This window comes from Castor canadensis, chromosome 18, assembly GCF_047511655.1.
Source record: "Castor canadensis chromosome 18, mCasCan1.hap1v2, whole genome shotgun sequence".
In the NCBI taxonomy this organism is placed as follows: Eukaryota; Metazoa; Chordata; class Mammalia; order Rodentia; family Castoridae; genus Castor; species Castor canadensis.
In genome coordinates this window covers 43,554,104-43,578,776 of record NC_133403.1, presented here as the reverse complement: position 1 = coordinate 43,578,776, position 24,673 = coordinate 43,554,104, and the positions used below count along the sequence as shown (strand labels likewise).

The 24,673-nt window shown below is 41.9% G+C and overlaps 1 pseudogene; it reads right to left on the bottom strand.

The window, feature by feature from the left end:
* Positions 1-13,319: 13,319 nt before the first annotated feature.
* LOC109677142 (tubulin alpha chain-like) lies at positions 13,320-21,878 on the bottom strand (annotated as a pseudogene).
* Positions 21,879-24,673: the final 2,795 nt, after the last annotated feature.

Genomic DNA, 24,673 nt, shown 5'->3' with positions numbered 1-24,673 from the left:
CCATAGGCTGGAGGAGCTTAAGGACATAGGACACTGAGTACCACTTGTCACCTGGACTGAATGTTAGACAGGAAGAAGATACTAATGGAAAGACCAAGCATCCACAAGTCAAGTCCGGAGTTTAGAGATTGGTAACATGCCACTGTACAAGTACACTGTGGTAATTTTAAACATTAATAAAAGTGAAAACTGAATGAGGCGCATAAGGAAACACTCTGTGCTATCTTTGCTGCTTTGTAAATTTGAAATAAAAAATGCTTCCCCACAGCTGAAATGTGGTATTTTAACATCACCTCGAAAGGAAAGTTCCTCAGGTATCCAAAGATTATCTTCAGATGGAAGGAGCCATAGGCAGCAGGAGATGGGGGTGCAGGCATGTTTCAGAATGTAGAAATGGCTTCTCCCATCTCTACAGAGTGGGGTCTCTCCAGAGGTCCTGTTGAGTTCTTTGGTAAAGTTGAACTATTCTTTGTGACAGATATAGAAGCATGTAGAGAAGAGCAGAAATTGAGGGAAACTATCAATGCAATCCCCAATCCTTGAGGTTTCATGAAGGCTAAGAAATAACAATTAATGCAATGCCTGGGAGAAGATGTGTATCTGCCCTTCCAATAACCCACTCACTCAGTGCCTCAAGCATCACCAGCAGTGAGCGGTCATAAATGACATTTCCCAAAGGCCTCTAGAGAGGCCAAGGCAGACAGTAGTCAGGTCTACTAGTGTCTAATAAATCCCATGGTACACAGTAACCAACCACCTCTTGAGGGGAAGTGCTGAGTCTTCCTTTGCTTGGAGAAAAGGAAACACAGAATGATCACTTAGCATCTGTTATTACACCATAAGCTCAGTGAGTTTTCCATTGGCCAAGACTATTATCTGGTATCCCACCTGTCATACCAATATTTTGGAACTTGAATATTTATGCTCACTTCCATCATCTTTTATGTCGTTGAGAAGTCTGTTCATTGGAGACATTCTGATATCTCCTTAATTTTCATTAAAATGAGACTCTAGAGCATTTACGCTTCTGTAAATCTCTCCTTCGTGCACACAGATTGAAATATAATAGAAAATAAAATAAATAGCAAACATGCCATAACCAGTTCCCTGAATTTGAACCGGATATTTACTAGTTGAACAATCTTGGACCAGTTGTTGACATTCCCCAGAACTCAAGTTCCCCTGTATAAAACAGAGAATGATTGTAAATTCTGCCTCATTGGATTACTGTGGGCACTGAATGAGTTACTATATTAAGGACCTTAGAGGAGTCATAAAAGTAACATATAAGCAACGACTATTACCTGCTACAATATTATTAATTTATACTTACTAAAAATGGTGAGAATCTGCATACATAAATCATTTGTAAAGTGCAATTTGAAGCATCTGAATGAATAAATGGAATACAGCCATGTTGACAGATTAAAACATGTTCATAGTATGTTAGTAAATGGAAACTAAAGCAAGTTATGAATATGTGTTGCAGAGTGTACACACATGAAGACACACGTCTGTATTCAATAGAAGGAAAAATGTCCACTTTTGCCACTCAATCATTTTTTTCGTGTTAGTATTTTTTGTCTCATATTCATTGTATTGGAGACAGGGCAGGTGTTAAAGGAGAGATCATAAATGTGCTTAATCAAATGGAAAAATCCAGACAACAAAGATCCAACAACTTCTTTCAAACTGCAGACAGTCCACCAGGTACCAGGAGTTGACAAGTCAGTCAGAAATGAGCAGGTATTTTTTTTTTTGTCCTCTGAAATATGCTACTGGCACAATAATATATTCTTGCCTCCCCAGATCTCCCCACCAATTCAAGCTGTGAAATCTGAGGGTGGATTTTACAATGTGATATGACTGGAAGATAAAAAGAAGCCTAAATCTCAGCCTATCTATCAGCTCTGATCCCTGGCTATATTTATTCTGCAGCACTTTAATAGTTCTGGGAGATGTAATTTTCTGTTGATCTGTATTTCTTCTGCTTTTTTTTTTTTCTGGGGCTATCTATGGTGAGTTTTCCCTTCCCTGGGGATCACGAGGCTGTAATCAGGCACGGTGAAGGGTCACACCCATGTGGGGACTGACAACATGGGTGGTTGGAGCTGCATTGTGCTTTGAGGAGTGGGTGTTAATTTTTTTAATTCCTTTTCTTTTCACTTATTAACTGATATTTGAATCCCTTGTGACACTGGAACCATGTAAGATCCAGGGGAAAGCAGCAGAGAACAAAGACAGAGACATGATCTCTTGCTCCCAGCATCCCAGCACACTGGAGGAGGACCTAGTACATGAAGATACAGACTTGGGAACTTGATCTCTGAGAGACGTCAACTTGCTGGTGCCCACTAGCTGGTCTAGTTCTAAGAAACTCATTCTAAGAAAATAAACAAGGTCTGGGAAGAATATATATAAATATATATATATATATATAATGTGCAGAGATGTCATAAATAAATTGTTATTTATGACAGCAATAAGCCTTTGATATCAACCTAAATTTTAGATCATCATTAAAAAAATACTAAATAAATTACGTTTCCGACATGGGATTTTATCATCAAAGCATGACTTAGTGATAATAAAGTTTTATTAGAGGCGTTCACAATGTGCTATGTAGGAAATAGATATAAAACTATATTAATTAACCCAAATTTGTAAAAATTCCTTACATAAATGTACATGTATCTATGTAAATAAATATGATACATATATTTAATGTCACACATACTTGGCTTTCTTTGGGGGATTTTCAGTATCATTTTATAAGAAATGTGACCATGCAGATGGGGCAGAGTTTGGACAAGTTAAAAGAAGGAAGTATGCCTGAGGAAATAAGAATCGACTTATTTCCTAAGAGAACTGACCGTTGTAGTTTGTGTTTGAAAATGGAAGGTAATGCAAAAGCACACTTGAAGGGTCTGAGTTGGTTGGCTTTCCCCCATCCCTTGAGCTGTCACTTTTCAGGTGAATTTGTCTTTGGAAGTCATTGAAATAGAGAACTGGGCTGGTGGGAAGCTGTCTTTCGTGCTTCCTCTGCAGCATTACCCCTCAAGTGGGACTAGAAGACCTGCAGCTGACCAGATTTGGGGTAAGATATTCAGGTTTTATCTTCTCTTGAAACTCAGGAGGAATTCGTGGAGATATTAAAATTCTGACTGTGTTCCAGATATGTTGAAGCAGCTTAGAGTAAAAGAAAGTTTAAATAGGCTTTCTTTTCTTCATGGATGCATTTATCACTCGTTTATCTTTTATGTAGATATTTTTATACCCAAAATATTGATTTATAAGAAATTTAAGAATGCAGTTTCTTCTCTTTTCATTTTGGTGGCAAAATTCCCTGCTTAATGTGAACTAGCTGCAATAAAACACAGTGTAAATTTCCTCTGAAAGCGTCTATGGAAAGTCATAAACATCGACTGCCAGGGCCTCATTTTGTCCAAGGGCCAGATTGCAACAAAATATGCATGAATATAGGAGCATTTTATGAAGTCATGGGAACATGTCGGGGGAATACACAATAGCTTGACCAGAAAACACCACTCTTTTCCATCTGAAATTCAACAAGACAATTTAATTCTGTTTTCTGTCACCCAAGTTCTGGATGTGAAATTAAGTCAGTTGTCTCATCTCCACAGCTTCTTGTCAGCACCCAGCAGAATAAATATGTCCTGAGAGGATAGTGGAAGAAAGTCTAAATGGACCCAGCTCACTGGGGCCGCTCGTTATTGCCCCGGTCATGAGGTACAACAAGTGAAGTTTGTAGGGCGAGTCAGTGGATTATGAGGCTCTCCAGACAAGCTCTGCAGGTGAGAATCCTCATTTGGCCATGCCAAGAGAAGCCAGCTCCAGAGATGTCTCCCAGAGAGAGTTCATGGGGAGAACTATTGACACATTGGAGGGAGTCATTCACAGGGTGCCAGGAGCCCTGGCAGGAGTGCTGACATATACGCGACTGCCTCACCTGTAGCTGTGCTTGGAACAGAGACCCATCCATACCTGGACATGTGTTATGGAGGATTGGGGAGGCCCTGGATGCAAGTGCTCCAGCAGTATGGCAAGATCACTGAGACAGTCTTTCTCCCATCCTTGAAAAGCAGATTGCTAGCAGCAGCAGAGAACCCATGGCATCACTATTGAGGTCATTTCCATGATATGACAATGGGAATGAAAAGAAGAAAAGTATCCAGGCCTCCCCTGCAATTAGTGCACACCCACAAGCAAACACATATGCATGGACATGCACACACAGCATAGAAATCCAGATTCTTGCTGGGCACAGTGGCTCATGCCTAGCTACTCAGGAGGCAGAGATCAGGAGGATTGTGGTTCGAAGCCAGCCTAGGCAAATAGTTCTAGAGAACCTATCTCGAAAATACGAAACACAAAAAGGGTTGGTGGAGTGGTTCACAGCGTAGGCCCTGAGTTCAAGCCCTGATACTACAAAAAAAAAAAAAAAAGAAAGAAAGAAAAATGAAACCCAGAGTCTTGACTTTCTTTAAAAAATATGCCAAGATAAGAGACAATGGGCTTGTGTTCTTCTGGCAAAAATCACTTGACTCACAGAAACTATTGTTCCCTTTAGATGCAGCCTGTGTTCTAAAGTTCACCACAGTCCCCACCTCTTCCTGTCATCCTACACCCAGACCTCTTTCATTTTTGATGGTCCCTGTCTGGTACTCCTGCCACCCTATGGGGGCCTGCCTGAGAATAAAATCAGCCCTGAGGAAAGCAGCCCAAAGACAAATTGAGATTATTGATGATAACCTCTGAACACTAAGACCTAGGACAATACTGCTCAAAAGTATAGAAATGTAACTGACTTACAGAAAACAAAATACCTGTAACTCAGTTTACCTTGGGTCAATCCAGCTGATGTATGGAATTGTTCCTACAACTACAGGAATGAAAACATTTGTTGACTCTTTCTTGTGCTGCATGACAGAAGACCTCTGTCACAGGTTGAATTGTGTCCCCATGAATGTGTATGTTGAGGCCTAAATATCCAGTGTGGTTGCACTGGGGTAAGGAAGTAATTAAGGTGGAGTGGGGCTATAAGATGAAGTCCTAATCTTAAAGGATCAGTGTCTACAGAAGAAGTGAGAGTAGAGAGCTTGCTCTCTCTGCCATATGAAGACACAGCAAAAAGGGAGCCATCTACAAGCCAGGAAAAGAACCCTGGGACCAAATTAGCTGCACTTTGCTAATCAAGACCCTGGTTTTGATTCCAGTCACAAGAACTGTGGAAAGTGAATTTTAAGTAGTCCATCTTATAGCATTTCCTTATGACAGTCCTGGAAGACTAACACAACCTCATTAAAGTAATCAAGATTGTTTCTAAATGGCCATGTGAAATAATACTTGGTGAAGGGGACTTCTCAGATGTGGGAATAGTGCCATCTCACGAAAGCATTTTCATTCTTCAATCTTATTCACACTATTATAGTACTCAGTAAGCTTAAAAAGAAACCTGTGGTAGAAAAAATATGTGAGCATAATTTCTACCATAATTAATTATGTAAAGGTCCCTGTGACATAGCCTGTCATGCACAGCCATCACGGAACTGAGAGTGGACATTCCAATTTGGAGAACAAATAATTTGGGAAGAGAAGACACACACTCATAATAAATACCGGTGCACACAGGAGAAAAAGTCACAGTTAAAAGTGCTTGATAAGTTTGAGAGCTTGTCAATAATAGTTTAAGATAATCACAAATATATGATAAAAGTACTATTAACTTTTCAATGTTACCTATACATCAAGCATAATTTAAGGATTTTATATGTATTAAGCCATGTAATCAGCACAAAAGTGTTGATTCTTTTTTTTTTATTCTCAACTTACAGATAATGGAACTGAAACATAGAGAGGGTGAGAAACTTTCCAAGGAGTACAAAACCAATGAGTGGGGGAGCCAGGATTTGAACTCATACCAACTGGCCCTCATCTCTGCTTGTATCCACGCCATCCTCCTTGATCCTTAAACCAGCTGCCAAATGTGTTACTCTCTTGTTTAGATTTATGGATGATAAAGTCTGAGGTTCTGTCTTGTCCTTCACTGTGTCACTCATAGCAGACAGCTCTGGATGCACATCACCCAGCAGAGGTTTGTTATTGGCTTAGACTGAAAATAAGACAGGAGAATTCTCAGAAATAAAACCCAGGAGGAGGAAATCAAGAGGAAAAAAAAAAAGACTCACTTTCCCACAGGCCTCAAAAATCTCAGACCCAAAAGTTATAAGAACAGTTTGAACAAGAGTTTTGGAAGGTCCTTGGAGATTAAAACTCTGTCTAATTCCCCAAACTGAATCAAGTTTACTCTGTGCTAGACCTTGACTATTGCTGAGGATGTGGAAATGAATAAGACATGGTTTCCTGCCACTGGATCTGGTGAAGAAACTAAACCTCAAAGACTAGTGCACACTGAATGGCATATGTGCATGCATTTTGTCCCTATATGGTCAGACTGAGAAAAGAAGCAGCAATGGCTTACTTCAGAAGCTTGAGTTTGAGCTGGTCTTGAAGGATAAGAAGTTGATGTGATGTGCTTGAACATGAGTTTTGAAGATGGACAATGATTTCCATTTGCAAGAGTCGGGGGCAAGGAAGATTAGTATTAGGCAAGAGGAAATTATAACTTTTTACTTATAACAGGATTACAGTAGCATTAGCATCCAACCATATCTCTGCTCTCTTGGCAAGTATCTTGCTTTACTCTAGGCTCAGCTCTTTCCCATTTTTATTCTCTGTGCTCTGGGTAGGGCTGACCCCACCCCAACCTCAACCTTCCAAGAGTGAGCATAGTAATTCAGGTCAAGACATTGGAGCATCCCATTCCCTGAGAGCCTATACACAGTGCTGGGCTCAGGGGAAGCATGTGCTCACAGGCAACCCTGCAAAGTTCTTCATTCTCAGGACTTCTGCTGAACTACTGGGTGTTCAAAATTTCTGGGTGTCTGAAGGTGTTGGAGACCATTTTCTGGAATAGCAGAAATATAAGAATACTCATCTAGAACTATGACAACACACGATCATTCTATGACCCTGGAAGTTGCTCATGACTGAAAGATCACATGGAAAGGAATGACCTGCTAAAATAAAAAAAACACGGAGAATGGGTTGAGTGAAGCAGGTGTCAGACCATACATAGTCACTGAGCACTTTAAGGTTCCTGAATTTTAAATGGAAATCCACTGAAATGGCTTGATCATGGGTGAGAAAACCTCACTTTACAAGATTTTGTAAAGGATGGAGAATTGGATTGGAAACAGGTAAGGTCAAGGATAGTAAATTCGGGACTGCTCCATGGTTCTACATAGGAACCATGCAGATAGGAAGAAGTGGGCAAATGCAACAGACAATTTGGTGTGCAAAAGTGCCAACTTGATCAAACCGTGCATGGAGCTGAAACTCCAGAAAGATCATGGAGCCTGGAAAGCTTAAGAATAGATGCTGATTTAAGCCTCAGGACTTGATGAAAAATCTCCCATGCAGAATATGTGGGATGAGACCATGTGGTATAGTGGGAACCAACTCATACTGTCTGTCAAAAGATGCCATTCCTTTGACTAAGGAGGAATAGCCAGGGAAGCAAGAGACGAAATTAGAGCCCATTTTGTCAGAAAAGCCAAAAGGATAAGGGAGAGTAGTGATCCTCACAGGGAGGCCCTTGGGCCCCTTGCAGGAGAGCCTCTAAGTCAGCTCTGTATTGATACAAAGGCATTATTTGCCTGTTTCAATTTTTTTCTCTCCTGAGTGCTGAATGGAGGTTTCCAGAGGACACAGGACATGTGGCATTGCACCAGACTGAGGAAACAATAGGATAAAATTTCTCCACCACCTTAATTTCTAATATGGCAAGTATAATATATATCAGCTTTATTTGTTGGCTAGTTCTCAACAATTTAAGCACAAATTAGTCCTGTGATCAAAGTGTGAGAAGTACAAGGACAGAATCATCATTGTATGAATGGTTTTGATAATTCAATGGAGGTAACCAGTCAGCAGCAGTCGTTGTATCCAGTGATGGACCTGACTCTCCTGGTGAGGATGACTCAGGATGGTGGAGGAGTGTGAGCAGAAGTGAAGAAGCTGAATAATGAGTATATGGACCATTCTTCCCACGAGGCATCAACCATGTGATCATAGCACCAGCCCATTTCCTCCTCTGGTACCCTTGGTGGATAAAGAAAGAACAGTGAGCATAACCCACACATTTCCTGCAACATTCAAGAAGTGAATATTTCCCATGACATCTTTAATTTTATCCAACCATCCCCTTCCCAAAGCCTAACACCAAAACTGTTCCAATGAGATAACATTAAGGTGACATTTGCCACACAGGGTTTTTCATTGTAATATTTCCATAATGCATATATTGTACTTTGATAGGATTTACCCCCTCTGTTACTCTTTGTTATCTCCCCTCTCCCTTTTTAAACAGCTTTCAGTGGGTTTCATTAGACTATTTTCTCACACGCATATGAAGTACTTTGATAATAATCACCCATCCTTCACTCTCTCCTTTCATGCACTCCCTCCCACTGGTTCCCTCCCACAGGTTTTTATGGCAATGGGATGTTAGTCTGTGCTCCATTTCAGCTCTTGCCTTTTCTGTCTTTAGCTGGTCAATGAGGAGGGCAGATAAGCTTTTCTGCAGAATCTTAAATAGGAATTGCTGAACTCAAGTCCAAAACACAAGGAAAAAATCTTTCTTTTCACCAGAAGCAACCACCAATTACATTTAATTATAGATTGATTCTCTGCAAATTTAAAGATGCAGAGTTAGGCACAGGGCTAGGCTCTGAAAAGTAATTTCTTATTAGCAGGTGTTTGTTAGTCACCACCCCCATCTCCACCCTGTCTAGCAGTACCCCTGCCTTTCCCTCCCACAGTGCACTCACTTTCCTTGAGGACAATTCACAACTGCCCTTGTGCCAGGCATTGACTGTAGTTTTGTGTATCTCTACCTCCCCACAAAGGAGGGATCCTGATAGATTTAAGAAAATTAATATATTTTACATAACCCCAGACTTGATCTTGGACTGGGCAGAGGATGTTTACCTGTTCAGAAAAGAACACCTGGAGCAGGTTTGAGGTTGCTATATTTAGAAAAGCTGTTTACAAGGTGAGCCCATGGATACTATCTGGAAACTTGGACTTGGGCAGTTCTCTCTGCATCTCCTGGCTGAGATGATTGATATACTGTGCCTACATCTTCGTACAAAGACTGTAGTTCATGCTGAACACTTGCTGTTCTCCTGGTCATCTGGGACTTGAGTACATGACAAGCAAAAGGTTATGTGTGGGATCGGGCCCCAGAAGGAAGCACGGATGTTGAGTCTCTGGTGGGTTTCCCTAATAGCCATTTCACAAATGTTTCAAAACAATGCTGGATGGATGGTGTCATCAATAAAGTCAATGAAGTGCATTTCCTGAGATTTCAAGTTGCTGGTCCTGTTTACACATCAACACTTAGGGCTCAGTGCCAGGGCCACAGCTAGCACAGAAGAAATTGTCAAAGGCAGTCCTTATTCTGGATAGTCCTGTGCCCAGCTAAACATCAGCGCTTCTGTTCCTGGGGGAGAAGAGTGGACACTGGGGACAAATCAAGTCTAGCACACACACTGCCAAGCCAGCATCGGAGGTGATCTCCATGCCCACCTCCTTCATCACACCAACTTCTATCTGCTCTGCTCCATGCCCTTGTGGTCTATCTTTCCCTCTAACACACCAAACAAGTTCCAGTCATGGGACCTTGGCACAAGCTACTGCTTGCTGAGACAGCTTCTTTCCCAGCATTTCTCCTGTCTCTGCTCCAAACCAAACCTTTCTGGGGAAACTCCACCTCTCCTGACTCCCTCAGTAGCCCCAGTCTCTTATACCCTGGCACTGGCTTTCTTCTGCACCCTGATGTTTATGTCATTTCAATTACAAGGTGTCTGCTACTTCATGCCAGCTTCTCAGGGACCTGGAAGTCTCTGGTTTCCCAAATCCTCTGGACTACTCTACTCCATTCCAGCCCCAAGTGTGTATAATAATAATGGAAATATAATAACAGCTGCTAAGTTGTATGTGGATGTGAATGAGTGTGAGTGTGAGTGTGAGTGTGTGTGTGTGTGTGTGTGTGTGTGTGTGTGTGTACATGGACTCTGTGCCTTGTTCCCAATGGGCTCATTAGGGACTGGGGTGAAAGATTTCCAAGGCATTGACTTTTGGAAAGCCAAGTCCGGGTCTGGAGTCACATCCCCTAAAAACCAGAGCCACCAAGAGTCATACAACTTCTACTAGCAACCCTCAAACCACACCAGACTGAATCTCAGATCCTCCCAGGATGAAACCACATTTCTCTTCAAGTAAGCTTGGGTGCTGGGACCAAAAGGTGTGGCAGGGATGGAGGGGTGCAGAGAGAATGGTTTTCCCTGGGATTCCCAAATCTTAGTTCAAGGGAACTGAGAAGCTAGGGATATATAGAGAGAAAATCTATGGGTGAGGGAAAAGAAATGTAAAGAATACCCACTTCCATTCCCAAAGTCTTGTAGAGTCTTGGGGTGCAGGCAAACAAGGGACATTACCCCTCCTCCTGGCTCAGTGGTCTGTATGTAGCCTGTGGTCAAGTGGTCAGGTGGGCGCGGTGGTCTGCAGAGCCCTAGAGGGTTCTCTTGTCCAGGGGAGTGCACTTGGCACAGGTACCCTTGATGGAACCAGAGCTTTGCGTGATTCCCACAGAAAACCCCTGTTCAAGGTCCCCCAGCTCAGCCGCACCTGCCCCTGGCAGCTTCCTGCCAGTGCATTCTAAGACCCCTAGGCCTGCGGTCCCCACTCAGAGCCCTGGGAGACTCTCAGCTGCCAAGTAGGTCAAGCGGCATGTTCTGTCCCTGCCAAGTCCTGTGCACTGCTGTCAACTCCTGCCACAGTTAACCTTGGGCCCTGACAACTTTTCTTACAGGGCTATCTTCAGTGTCCACAGAAGTTTCCTTTCTTTCGCTTCCAGAGCTCCTGGCCCAGCCCCTCTGTCCCACCACCCGCATGCTCCCAGGCCTGACCTGGGCAGTGGCTAGCTGCCTGGCGAAAGGAGAAAACACGTGAACAGCGCGGATGGAGAGTCTCCCCTGGGCTGCAGATGATGGAGCTAGGAAGGAAGATGGAAAGATGCGGCAGCTCTTACCTGTGACTGGAGCTGCTGCCCTGGCTCTGAACCTTGGAGTTCCCACAGTCCTGCTGTGCAGCCAGAAGAGTGCCATCTAGGTCCCCAACCCAGGCCAGGCACAGAGGGTCACTAGGGTAGAGAGCCTGCACTCCTCCCTGTAAATTGCTATTTACATCCTACTATGCCTTGGGCGTTCCTGACTTAGGAAACTAATGACCACACAATCTTCCAAACATGCTACAAGGTGCACAAACGTAAAAAAGTAATGCATTTTTACATAGATGGATTTATCCCTGATTAGAACTTATATGTAGATGTGCATGCATCAAGACTGGAGCATGCAAAAATGCACCAGAAACTGGTAAGAGAAGAAGGGGTGATTGTTTACTTGTTTACCCTTGTTTACTCATTGAGTTTTAAGCACAATGTGCTAGGGTTAACTCCTAAGGGGAGACGAGTCACCTCTCTGCAGAATTGTTCCTTCAAGAGTGGATTTTTCCTTTCTGTTTGGTTTTGATATCGGGTGGAAGAAATCCAAATCTGCCCTTTTCGCTCTCATTTCCTATTTTCATCCTCTATCCTCTCTTCTTTATCATCCAGGTTCTTTCTATTGACCTGAGGGGAAGCAGGAGTCACAGCTGGACCCCTCTCGGGACCTTTTTCCAGTGAACAGACAGCACTCACACTCCAGCTGACCCACCTCCCCAAACCACAGGCAGCAATCCTTGTCTTGTACCCCAGGCAGGGAAGCCTGTCCCAGAGAGGAAATTGGACTGTGGGTCAAGTATCACCACCAGTTTCCTTTATTATAGTGTGTCAGGGATCCTGAGCCAGGAAGCATTTAAAAGAAAATAGAAAGGGGGGGAAAAATCCCATAACTGAGAATAAAAGAGATTTATTAGCATTAGAGAAGTCATTTTTGTTCCTCAGCCGAGGCACATGGAAGTCACCTTAACCAAGCCTAAGAGGGGATGGGGGTGGCCTAAAAGGACTCATTCCTTGTGGAAGAATGACCCTAAATACAGCATATGTGGAAGTTTCAGACCCAAGCTCTTCTTCTCCTTCTCCTCCTCCTTCTTCTCCTCTTCTTACTCCTCCTTTTCTTCCTTCTCTTCCTTCTCCTCTTCTTCCTCCTCCTTTCCTCTTCTCTCTTCTCCCTCTGTCTTCTCTCTGCATCCCAAACACTACACTTCTCAGTTAACTGAGAAATTCAACAGCTCATCCTTCCTGGCTGATAGATCTGGTCTGAGTCACCCTCACCTCCTCCTAAGAGAACAGGAACAGCAAAGCCATAAAAATGTACCCAGAGTTCCCTGGTTTCCCTCCTCTTTGTCTATTTGTTCATTGCCTGTCTTCAAGGTCATCCTGCTAAACTTCCAGCGAGTTCGAGGAGCATGACTGCATCCAGCACGGCTTTTCCAACCCCCAGCAGAACCTGACATGGTGTTTACTTCGTGACCATTTGTTGTAAGAATCCAATGAAACTGAATACTACTAGCCCCCATTTTACTAACAAAGAGACTGAAATGCAGAGGCATTAAATTAAAACCCTCTAGCTTACAGTAACAGTCAGAGTTTTGAACACTCTCACTCAGTTCAGATGTTCTTCTAAACATTCTTTCAAGTTAGGGAAACTGAGACACAGAGAGATTAAACAAATTGTCTAAAAACATCTCTGGATATTTCCTAATTGAGAACCCCTAAGCTAGACCCACCACACTGACCCTGTCTCAATAATCTGTTACAAAACATTGAAATTCACAGGAGCATTTACCACTTGGGAAAATACATGGCGATTCCTTTGTTTTCTTCCCCCCGATTATTTGATGGTTATAAACCAAATCCTTCTGAATCTATCTAGGGTTACAGAGAAACAGCTGTGATCTGTGACTGGCAGAGAGAGAAAAAGGGAAAAAAATCCTTTCCTGAAGCTGAGTTCTAAAGTTGGGTTCCTGAAGTGAGTAAGCAAATTCTAAGTGGAGTACCTGTGACACCTTTCATGCCTGCATCAGAAAAGGCAGAATTCAGTCCCCAGTAGGCATTTTTTTGTCTAGATGATAAGAGGCTGTGGTTGCCCCTGGGGATGACCTGTCTTCATAACAACACCCATAAACATTGCTGCTATATATTTATTTATGTTTTATTTCTTAAATCCCTTACATCATGGGAACATCGTGTGGTCCAGGTAAGCCCAGGCCTCAGCAATGTTTGGAGTGTTTCTTAGCATCCACATAGTTTCTGCTATAATTTACCCGGGTCTCCATCAAGTACAGTGGGAGGATAGTAATTAATGCCAACCTTGAAGCCAGTGGAGTACCAACCAACAAACTTAGATGCCACCATGGTCTCATTGACATCTTTGGAGACCAGGTCACTGTGCTACTGATGACAGTAAACCATGCATTTACCACGGTCAGGGTTGCATTTTACCATGCCATTGGCTGGTTCCAAGCTAGCACTGGTGATGTGTACTACAGAAAGTTGTTTTCATGGTGTGCTTTCTCAGGAGAGATGACAGGGGCATAGGTGACCAGAGAGAAGTGGATGAGGGGAGGGGGCATCATGGTGACTGGAATTCTGTGAGATCAAGATTTAGGGTTCCATCAAATCTGAGAAAAGCAATCATGGGAGATGCAATTTGTCTAATAACCTGGTTAAGGTTAATGAAAATTGGGCTCTCAATATCTAGGCTTCTACAAAAGATGCCACAGATGACCTCAGAAGGTACAATCCTAGTTCTCAAAGGGGGTCAGGATGGGGAATATGAAGTTGTAGGGCTCAGTAACAGATGAGGAAACCTGGGTGGGCCTGGGTAAATGGGGAACTCCACCTTTGACTTCACTATGGTTTGGATCTGGAGGGTCCCCTAAAAGCCCACGTGTTGAAGACTTGTTTCCTAGCATGGTACTATTAGGAAAGGGTAGAACTTTTAGAAGGTAGGGCCTAGTGGGAGGAAGTCAAATCATTCACAGTATGCTCTTGAAGGGAATACTGGGACTCCAACGTTTTCTCTCTCTTCTTGCTTCCTGGCTGCTATGAGGTGAGTAGCTTGTTTTCCCATGGGCTCCCACCATTTTGTATATATTGCTTTGCTACTGGTCCAAAAGCAATGTGCCTTCTGACCATCATTTGAAACCTCCAAAACTGTGAGTCAAACTAAACCTTTCCTTTTGTAAAGTTTATTATTTCAGGTCCATGTTACAGTCATGGACAGCTGACTAATATACACGTCTTGTTGTAATCAACAGAGGGGTATTCCTTTAGCAGGGAGGTGAACCAGAACCATCCAAACTTGTGGAAAGCTAAAAGGCTCTGAAGTCCTAGGCACGGGTTAGAAAGTTCAAGATGAGGTCAATGATCTCCTTGTCAATAGCTTAGTGTCTTGGCACTGTGACATAGTTACTAGAAGCATCTTCCCTGCCTTTGATGAGATGCTCAGGGTGAAAGAGCTGGTGGTAGGGACCAGTGTGAATTTCATCAATGCCCATGGACTCCATGTTTTCAAACATTGCTGTGAGCATCTGCTTGCCAGTACCCATCTCACTGAAGAATGATCTGAAGGCATCCAATCCTGCCCCATTGTTCCTGTCCCTTGGCTGGGACTATGACCCTGGGCTGGACACTGGCAGTACAGTTCCCAGTAGCCATGGGAACCTGAACATCAACTTGGTCAACCTGGACAGAAATGCATTCATGCATCTATGTGACTATGGGTAGAAGGAAGGGCAATAGGAGAAGACACAGGAGTAAGCTGAAATCAACTCTGAGGGCTGCCACTGGAAGTAGCAATCCCAGTGGAGCGGGAGAGTCTGATGTTTGACCTTCATGGTACAAGATTGCTTTGTGGTACAAGACGGCTGGCAAATTCAGAAGCCTGCAGCACAAACCAGAGAAGACTGGCACATCATTGGGGAAAAGAGAAAAGGAAATCTTCTGTTCATCTTCCATCATTCACACTGAGCATAAGTCATAATGGCATAGTTTGCTATTGTGCTTATTACATGGGGATGAAACACCCATGTATCATTCAGGGTTTCATCACAGAAGTCCCTCCATTCATGTTATGAAATAAAGGATGTATTTCTTTTTTTTAATTTTTATTTTATTCATATGTGCATACATTGTTTAGATCATTTCTCCCCTCTTCCCCCCACCTCTTCCCTTACCCCCCCTTACCCCTTGCTACCCGGCAGAAACTATTTTGCCCTTATCTCTAATTTTGTTGAAGAGACAGTATAAGAAATAATAGGAAGGACCAAGGATTTTTGCTAGTTGAGATAAGAATAGCTATACAGGGAGCTGACATGCATTGATTTCCTGTACATGTGTCTCACCTTCTAAGTTAATTCTTCTCGAACTAACCTTTTCTCTAGTTTAAAGGATGTATTTTGAATGTGTCTTTAAAGCATTTTGGGGGAGAGAGGAGGCAAAGAATTAAGGAAAGAGTTGGAGGACCAGAGAAAAATCACTACCTAGCACTTATGAAACACTGGCATGAGTAGAGGGTGCATGACTGTGGGGATCCTGAGGCCAGGTGGATCCAGCTACAGGGAAAGTGTTTTAAAATCCTCCATCTCCTGCAGGCCTGTGGTCAGAGATGTGGCAGTAGGCCTGGGGTATTTGGTAGCCAGCATTTTGGGCTGACAGCAAGAAAAGCATGATGAAAAACAAAGGATAAAGAAGAAAGAACAGAATCCACTGGCTTTTTTGTGGCTCTCAGTGACCACCTGAGTCCATAGGACATTCAACAATGAGTGTCTGGCTTCATTTCCATCTTCCACATTACATTTAAAGGGCTTTTTTTTTTTTTTTGGCCAATCGTCATCCAGAAGCAAAGAGGACAGGGACTCTGGGAACCATGATTTCAGCTTATCCAGGATGGACTATGCAAACCTCCATCCACGGAGAAGTTAAATGCCATCACACTCCTGATTGTGAAGGTCATTTAAAGGGTCTGTGGAAAATGACATCAGTCTTTTAATAAAATAAGGTAAGTAGCAATGAAATGATAGCTGCACATGCAACTCTCTTATTGAAGAATTCCTGAAATATTCTTTAAATGTGAAATGGACCCTAATCAATTTCAGAATAATTGAGCAATTGCAGCACAAACATATAATTAAATGTATTAAATTTTTAAAGTGGATATTCAGATGCTGCAAGTCATCTGAGAACAAGTTTTGCTTTAATCTCCACCCCGATGCCTCACTCCAAACTCGTACATTTTAATAGCAACTCATGAGTTTTGAAAGCTAAATAAAATATTTCATGCAAAGAAGCTTCTGTGTTCAACAAATCTGACTTATTCAGGGTCCCCTCAAGAACAAGTTGCAAGTGCTTTGTTTGTCAGCATTTAAGGCACATCAGAGCATAAAACATTCTAATTTAATGTTGAATATTTGTAGGAGAATGACTAATTTTTATAGTGGATTCACTGGCATTAATATTGCAGAGGTTTTGCAAGGAAAAAATATGTCATTCTATATGGGAGTAATAGAATGTGTATATCAGTCTGTAAGGAAATGTAGCATAAATATAAAATAATAGTCCATTAACCCTGAAAAAATATAAAATCCCCAAACTAAAAGAAATATATTGGCTTAAGTGAATATTTGTATAAAACAGAATAAAACATGCCATGAAAAATACTAGAAAATGGGCTCGTACCCTTATCTGTAGCATTATAAAAGCCAATGACAGCACTGCAATCCAGAAAATATTGGTGACTGAAAAGTAAGACTCCATGTAAAATGAAGTAAAATCAGAATGAATGCCTCTACTTGTAAGCAAAGGAAAACACGCAAAAAAAAAACAAAAAGAAAAGACAACTGACTGAATTCTCACCCAGTCGCTACAGTGCCTGTAGACAAGCCAGTACTTCTGGGTAAATTGGTACAGAATCAGTACAAAACTTACTAAATAATACCATATCTTGCATGCAGGAGATGCCAACATTTGCTTAGCCATGTGTACACAAACAAGCTGGAAGGCAAAATAAAGAATTCTAATAATAAAAAATAAATAAATAAAAGTTTAAAAGAATCCTAATAGGAATGCCTGTGGTCCCCTTCCAGTGCTAAACATTTAAAAGTCAAATATCAGACAGGGAGTCTCATTGGAACTCTCTGTATACTGGGCATATCTCATACAGACAAAAATGCCTTTATTCAAAAACAGAGAACAGGAAGGTAAAACTTCCTGTCTGGGGATTGGCACCAGTGGGACAGGGGAGGATATAAGGAAAGGGTATAGGAGGATGAATGTGGTAGGAATATTATGTACTCATGTATGAACATAGAAAAATGAGATTTATCGAAAATATTCCAGGAATTGGAAGGGGTGATAAAGGAGAAGGATAGAGGGAGTGAATTCAACTATGATATATTGTAAGAACTTTTATATGTGTCACTATGTACCCCCAGCACACCAATAATATGATAATAAAAAAAGTCAAAAAAAAAGAAAAAAAAGTCTTTAAATAACAACAACAAAGAAAATGGAGAAGTGAGACCTGTTGAAGCTATTCAAGAATGGGGGTAAGGAGGATGAAGGAGAATGATGGTGGGGTGAATTCAAGTATGAAATGTTGTAAGAACTTTGGTGAATGTCACAATGCACTCCCAGTACAAGAATAATAAAAAACATAAATAAAAAATAGAAAAATAAAATATCATACATGCAATATTCTCAGCCTTTGTAAGAATCCCAAAATCCTCAAAGCCTAGCCCATCTTTTTCCCTTAAGGCCAAGAATATTTTCAGAGAAAAGTGAGGTCCCTGTGATGTCCAAGTATCGCTCAATGGAGCCACACACTCCTTCCTCTGGTGCCAGGAGGCTTGGGCATCATTTTTCTCCAGATGTTGTCCTCATTCTTAATCCCTGGTGACCCCTGTCAGGACACATCAAGCCCTCGGATGTAGCATAGGCCAGAGGCCAGATACTATTTCCAGGTCAAATTTCAGAGGAAGCTCTCATTTGTGCAACTGTCCTCTACACTCACTGTGACCTCCTCCAAGAAACTAAAGCTGGGCCTCCGAGCTCAAGTCAAGACAGCAGCTGGCAAGGTCACATATGTGGGAGGTTGGTTGGAGTGACATGGGGCTCAAGAGAAGGAAGGGATGTGACAGAGATGACTTGCTAATGCCAGAGTCACAGCTTGTCCTCATCAGAGAGCAACCCTGTTGCCTACGTACATCATTTTGAAAGCAGTGGTTCAGTTCATTCCACTTTCCCTGTATCCTTGCATGGTCTTAGAGATTATGGCACCATTCCAGGCTTGAGATTTTGGTCATGAAAATCAATTTAGGGCCAAAGTTTGTCACTTGAGAATCAATATCCCATCTGCTCATTATCTGATTGTGACAGTATGGTTTTAAAATTAATTCAAACAGTCTTTAAATTATAACATCATATATATTCATTGTGAAAAACTTTTAAAAAGTTACCTAAGAATATATTGCTTACAGAAGACTTTTACTTTTGTTAATATTCTCTACACACACACACACACACACACACACACACACATGCATACTCACACTACACATGTTCTTACTTCCAGATCTGCCTGCTCAGGTTCAGCAAACAGGCTCATTTAATTCCCCTGCTACCTGTGCACAAGACCCATTCTGGGGGACCATATATTGGTTTCTAAGCCCCAAGTAGGGAATAGCTGTGTGCACTTGCAGAGTTGTCATAAAGTTGATGAAGGTTGGCTGTTTGGCCTCATAGAAGGTAAATGCAGGTGCTCTTTGAAGGAGTATCATCATGACCTTGGATGTGCTTGGATTATTTGCTTTAACATTTTGCTAAGTTTTTTTTGGAGAAAGAGGTGGCTTTAGGGCTTAAGTTACATGAGTGTTGTGTATCATGCTTAGGTTTGATGGTAAATATGGAATCATATCATTATCACTGTAAAGTGATTGGAGAGAAAATGTGGACAATTGTATTACAGAATCATCTTTGAAGGAAAACTTCCTTTCAACCATTAGCTTATGGAATAATGATTTCCATTTTACAGGATTTATGTTATAAGGGGTTGCATAATAATTGTGGTATTAAGGAACTCATAAATTTTTTCCTACTGAAACTAATGAAACACAATTTGTAATATTCAACAATGTATCCTGTAATGCATATTTCAAAAGCATTTCACATAGGTAAAGTGAGATGCTGGACAGACCAAAAGAAACAAACAAACATAGAGACAGAAAGTTGGTTCTTGTGTTGCTCACTACTGAATCTTGCATACATACACAGCATGACACAAAGAAAATAGCAGATACTCTGTACATGTCTAGTATGCTTATAGTATAGCTGGAGAGCATCTGAAAAAGTAGTAAAAGTTCCTACAGGGTGTCATCCCTATATATGAATTTAGAGAGTATTTTGCACTAGCGGAGTGCAAGCTATATGCCTAGGTTTGGTTTGTCCCTTAGTGAGTGGTGAAGAAGCATATGAAAATAATAACTATGGGTCCTAATATGATGAAAAATGTTAACAAATGAGCATTCATATGTTGTCTAAATTGTCAGTGTAGGCACTGACTGGACACTTCACATGTTATCACAGCTCTTCTTCCAAACACTTACAATGACAAGAGGTGCTGACTAACTCACTCACCCCACACAGATGCTGTGTGTAGAGTGTAGCCTGGTTCTTCTGCCTCCTCCCACCTCAGCGCCTTGTCCTGCATGGTTTTGTAACAGCCTTAGCTTTGGACAGCACTTGAGCACTTTACAACCCAAAATTCCAGTCAAGCACAGCCTCCCACGTTTGGGGTCAGAAATGGAAAGAAAAAGGGCTATACTTTTTGAAATTAGAGCTGATGAGATTAAAAACCCAGTAAAAAGACTGTGGTACTAAAACTAGGAGACTTTGCAATTATCATTACATGAGGTTATCTTTTATTAATCAGGCAAGATTCACTCAACTAAATGACAGAACACGTGCTTATGCAAAGTGAGGTAATTTGCTACCCCATATTCAGGGACTGATTTGGGATTTCAGGCTGGATGGGATACTATGAAATACTATGTTGAGAAGTGATTTTTCTCTCCTTATTCTCTAATATAGCCCTCAATCCCAGGAAGACTTTCTCCAAATGACCTTAAGGCTCTAGTCACACACTCCTTGAGTTCCCCATTTCAGCAGAAAGCAGCTTGTCTTTATTCTCACATTTACAATATGAAGTCCTGATGCTCTGTAGCTTTGATTAGGTTCACTGCCCCATGGACTCATCCTTCAACCAGCCATTGATGGCCGCAGGGTGGGAGGCTCTGATTCGCAGTGGTGTGGTAGGTTCTCACTGGCTGTAATGGGTCATGGGTTCACCCCATCATGGGTTGGAGTGAGCCCTCTTGATCACATGGCCTGACCATGGCAGTGTGGCAGATCTCCAAAAGGAAAAGAAAAGTGAAGATCCATTAGTGTGCTCTGGCTGCTACAAGAAACCACAGAGTAGGATGTCTTAAAAGTTTTGGAGGTTGAAAGTCCAAGATCAAGGTGTGGGCTGGGTAGCTTTCTTCTGAAGTACCTTTCCTGGCTTGCAGATGACATCTTTGCTTTATCATCACAGTGTCTTTCCTCTGTGTGCACATATATGTGAGTCCAAATTTCCTTTCCTTATGAGGACACCAGACATTACATTAGAGCCTGCCTTAAAGATCTCATTTTAAATTGATTATCTTGTTAAAACATTTTATCTTCATATGTGGCTACATTCTGAAGAACCATGTGATGAAGAATAAATCCTGGTTCCTTCAGTTACTGGGTGTGTGACTCTGACCATGGTGCTTGACTCAGTTTCCCCATATGTACATGGGGATAACAATAGTTATCCACCTCAGGTAGTGGAAATAATAGTTTATCACCACACACCACACACACAAACACACACACATACATCTGTGCGTATGTAAATACATACAAACAGATCAAATAAGCTAATGTACCCAAAGAGCTTAGGGTCAAGTCTGACATATAATAGATATAATATTATATCTATTATTATTATAAATTGTTATCCTGTTATGATGTCATTCCAGTCCACAATGATTCGTTGTGATCATTCTAAATTAAAGTGCTAATCTCAGCTCAAATCCGTTCTGTGGCTCCCCATTGCCCTTAAAGGCCACACTCTTAAGCAAAGACTTGCACTCTCATGTCTGTCCCTTTCCCATCTCTCCAGTCCCATCTAAGTCCCCTTTATCCAACACCCATGTCAATGCTTGGAGGTACTTCGAGGCCCGCTAACTTCTCTGTTATGAAGATGACTCCTGGTCCTCTTTTGATCCTATATTGATGCATTTTCTGTTTCTATGTCCATGTACCTGGGGCTGAGTACTTTATAAAGAGTAGAGGTTTATTTAATCCACACTTTGAGAGACTGAGAGTCCAGGATCAGTCTCAAGGATCCTCCTTGATTTGTTCTTAAGTGAGATTCCCCCGGACAGTATCACCTGACATCGTGCGAATGGTGTCATGATAGAAGGCACATGTGAAAAGGAGAGATAGTATGGTGGGACAGGAGGCTAGGTAGTGGGGAGGGGCCAGTCTTACCCTTTAATAACAAAACTCGTGTGAGAACCCACCAAAATCCCATGACAGCAACATTAATTCCTTCCAAAGACAGAACCTGAATCACAGGAGGCTCCACTAGGCTCCACTCCTTCAGGGTTCTATCATTTCTGACATCAATCTGGAAAACACTGGGGACCATGTTTTCCATACACAAATACTGAATGGGCAAGCTGCATCCAATCCTAGCAGAGTTTACCATTTACCTCCTTAGGGAATCCTTCCTTGAGTTTGAATTCAGTTTGATTAGATGCCCTCCTACCTTGGACTCACTTCCACAAGAACACTTAGCATATGTGCTGCAATTACTCCTTTATACTCTGTATTTCCCACCGATCAGTGAGTCTATCTGTTTAGGTGCTATACATTAAGTGTTGCCTAATCACAGGTAACTTTAAATTGTTTCCAAAGTTGGTTTTCTGAATGAGATCAAGGCTCCAGGGGGGCTTCTTTATGATTCTCTCAGTATTTCCTTATAGGCACAAAGCAGCTGCCTCAGCTCCAGGTATTTAGTCCTCATACGAATCACCTGAAAAGAAAGCCACAGGAGCGTTCTCTTCCCACTTTCCACTGCAGGAGAGCTGGGAAGAAGGGAGTGGGACTAGACCGTGGAACACCCTGCAGCCTCTGGTCAGTTCTCAGGGTTCTAGAACTTCGTGAAAAAAAAATTGACCAAATAGTCTCCATGAATTCAGTACATTTTACATAAATTTTATGCAGCAGTAAATCTGTAAATGCCTTGCTTTTTTGCATAAAGTATCAGTAGGATGGACAGATGTCCTAAATACTGAAGACAATATTGAAGACAAGAGTATGAGGGCAAGCCAGGTGCTAGTGGCTCGCTCCTGTAATCCCAGCAATTTAGGAGGCAGAGATTGGGAGGATCACAGTTCGAAGCCAGCCGAGCAAATAGTTTGCAAGACCCTATCTCAAAAATATCTAACATAAAAAGGGGCTGGTAGAGTGGCTCAAGAGGTAGGCTCTGAGTTCAAGCCCCAGTACCATACAAAAAAAGAGTATGAGGGTAGATATGTATTTATTTTATGGATAATCAAGGGAACCCAGAAGACCACACTCTCTTGATGGGCTCTGCATCCCACCTAAGTTTGCCTCAGCATTGGGAGTGTCTGCCATATGTTTTTAGCTATTGCAGCTATTATTAGAACAGCTCCTATTATTGCCATGTGGGACTGGTGCTGAGTCTTTGTATCCATAGTATTTTCTAAACAGTCTCCTGCTGCTTCTGGGGACATGAGAAACTAATGTGGTGACCCAGGCCAGCTTCTGCTACTCTAAACCCTCCCATTTTGGAATAATGGACTTGACTTCCTCAGGGAAAAGGAAGCTTCCTGCCAAATTTGGGAATGGAGAGACATAACCAGACCCAGTTATTGTTTCACCATAACCCATCTTTGCTACTAAAAGAGTAGCAAAGCAAAACAGAACTCCTGCTGATAATCTCCATTTTAGTGGAGGAAGAATTGGGTGGCTGAAGACCTGTAATGATAGTGAAGTAGTAATCAGTGTGTACAAGAGAAAATATTGGTGTCACAGGTTGTCGTACATTGATGCATATTTGCTCACATAATATGATTGTATGAAAATATTTATTACAGGTAATTTCAAACATATAGAGAAGTTGGAAGAATTTGTAGTCAGTGAACACCCATATACCTACTGCCACTTAAATTCTGCGCTACCGTGTCATTCTTGTTTCCAAATGTAATGTAGGACTTTTTGACTTGCTCTACAAGCTATCATCATCTGCAGAGGAAACATTGTCTCTCCCCTGGGTTAAGGAAGAGGCAGGCCCAGGATGAGAATAATGAAAGCTGTTCACAGGGCTCAGGGATTTCTCCCAGACTGGACCTTACATTTAGTTCTCAACTATACTCAGCTTCTAAACCCAGATCACCCTAATTCATACCCTGGGGCTCATGGGTAGCCATGTTCCTGAGACGGTTCCAGGCCCCAAAGGAGTAAGTTTCTTACTCTTTTATCCATCTATTAAAACCAGAAACTTGGGATTTCAGATGGCAGAGGGAGATGGGGAGCTAACCTGTCTACCCTATCAGGCAGGGACCCATCCCAGAAGGCGGTTTCAAGATTGGACAGCCCAAAACCATGACCTTCTCCATATCTTCCCCATTCAACAAACTTATTTGCTGGATACCTTGTGATCTAGAAACCATACAAGCCTAACAGACAGCGGGACATGGCTAAGTCCGAATGAAGAGTCTAAGAAACTTGGGGGTCTCTTTGGTCTGGTTGTCACCAGTGACTATGATGCCTGGCAGGAGCAGATGGAAAGGATGAGGCAGGAAGCCCCCATGGGATGACTTTGTGGGGCAGACTCTGTACTGGGGATCCACAGCCCCTGCACCCCAAACCCAGCCCATACATTTTCACAGAGAAGAGGGTCCAGGGCTACTCTTTCTCATTCTACTTCTTCAGTGGTTTTTAACTGACAGGACCAGAGCTGTGCAGTCATAATGAGAGCCAGGTAATATTATTATTATTAAGAGCAAAGCTGCGTTCCTGGAGGAGCTCCTGCCCCAGAGTGGATCAGGGATGTTGATTTGTGAGTCAATTTCATGGGCGGATGGCAAAAAGCCCATAGTTCTCTTGGCACCAATTAAATAACTTCATTGAAACAGCAAACATGGCAACAGAAATAGAGTCAGTGTTTCCTATGTCTTTTCCTTATGAAAAGGAGAGAAAAAGAAACAAAACAAAACAGAAACTCCACATTGAACAAATGCAGCAATTTAAAATGTATTTTTATGTTAGAAGAGAAAATGTGACCATAGAGATTGAGAAAGACATTGAATAGGAAAAATGTCAGCAGCCTTGCTACCGCACAAATCCAAATTATAACAACAGTACTTCTGGGAATTGGAAAATGAGAACGTGAAGACTAGTAACTCCTTTAGCCTT